The sequence below is a fragment of the Scomber japonicus genome, chromosome 17, assembly GCF_027409825.1.
Source record: "Scomber japonicus isolate fScoJap1 chromosome 17, fScoJap1.pri, whole genome shotgun sequence".
NCBI lineage: Eukaryota > Metazoa > Chordata > Actinopteri > Scombriformes > Scombridae > Scomber > Scomber japonicus.
Window position 1 is genome coordinate 3,912,388 of NC_070594.1, and position 1,773 is coordinate 3,914,160.

Here is a 1,773-nt window from a genome sequence, read left to right on the forward strand (position 1 = left end):
ACATGTCGTTGTATTCATCATATTCTATAAAATGTTCTCAAGGACCATAAATACATGGCTTATTGACTAATGGGGGGAATTTATGAATGTGAATGGAAGTAGAAACTAATTATGAGTCAGAATATGAACAGTATGTGAAGGTTTCTCACTTCGATAAATTCCATAAAAAACCAAAACCAAAAAAAACTGATCTTACTAACTACTGTGGAAAGGAGGGAGGAAGGGAGGGAGGAAGGGGGGATGGAAGGGAGGAAGAAGGAAGGAAAGGAGGGAGGAAAGGAGGGAGGATGGAAGGAAGGAAAGGAGGGAGGAAGGGAGGGAGGAAGAAGGAAGGAAAGGAGGGAGGGAGGAAAGGAGGGAGGAAGAAGGAAGGAAAGGAGGGAGGGAGGAAAGGAGGGAGGAAGAAGGAAGGAAAGGAGGGAGGGAGGAAGGGGGGATGGAAGGGAGGAAGAAGGAAGGAAAGAAGGAAAGAAGAGAGGAAGGATGGATAGAAGGGAGGAAGAAGGAAGGAAGGAAAGGAGAGAGGAAGGAAGGATGGAAGGGAGTGTGTGTCATTGAACATGTAATCTTACACTTACACTGATCTTACTAACTACTGTGTGTGTGTGTGTGTGTGTGTCTGTGTGTGTGTGTGTGTGTGTGTGTGAACATGCTCTGTAATCACTCTCTATGGCACCACGTGTGTATTATTGTGCATTTATCATCATCATTATATAATACCTGCACAAAGACACAGAGCAAGAATTAATTGAACAAGATTAAACTAGTTTCTGGAAATTAAAGGTCACACACACACACACACTCACACACACATATATCCTCGCTGGCCTCGACGCTGCCTCTGCTTTCTGTCGTGTGTTTAAGTGTTTGAACAGTAATTCACCACCAAGGAGAGAAATACCTGCAGCATTTACCAGCGTCGAGTTAACACACACACACACACACACACACACACACACACACACACACAGAGCTGAGCTATTCTCACTTCAGAACCAGGATTAACCCTCCTGTTGTCCTCGAGGCATAGAAGGAAGGAAGGAAGGAAGGAGGGAAGGAAGGATGGATAGAAGGGAGGAAGAAGGAAGGAAAGGAGGAAGGAAAGGAAGGAAGAAAGAAAGAAAGAAAGAAAGAAAGAAAGGATGGAAAGGAGAAAGAAGGAAGGAAGAAAGGAAGTAAGGATGGAAGGGAGGGAGAAGGAAGGAAGGGAGGAAGAAAGGAAGGAAGGATGGAAAGGAGGAAGGAAGGGAGGGTGGAAGGAAAGGAGAGAGGGAAGGAAGGAAGAAGGAAGGAAAGGAGGGAGGAAGGAAGGATGTAAGGGAGGAAGAAGGAAGGAAGGAAAGGAGGGAGGAAGGGAGGAAGAAGGAAGGAAAGGAGGGAGGAATGAAGGGAGGACGGAGGAAAGGAACAGACAGGGTCAATTTGACCGGGGAGGACGACACAAAGGTTAAATAAAAATGAACAATACTAAAGTTCAAATCATGATCCTCTCTCAGAATGAATTTATTGTAATTGGGGATATCATAATCTATAACTACTTTATACTTCAAATCCTTGACGCTACCTTATTAACTTACCTTCATTTTCTTTTTATAGGCAGCAACAATGAGGTGTAGGCCTCTCTTTTATCAGTATCATCCACTTTTCTGCTTTTATTAACTCAGGTGAAGTTGGAGAGGTGATGGAAAGATTTTAGGAGTTGGACCCAAGGTTGGTGATCAACAGCACCATCTGCTGGCCATTTAGCGGTATTACACGGAGCGTCTTTTTTTC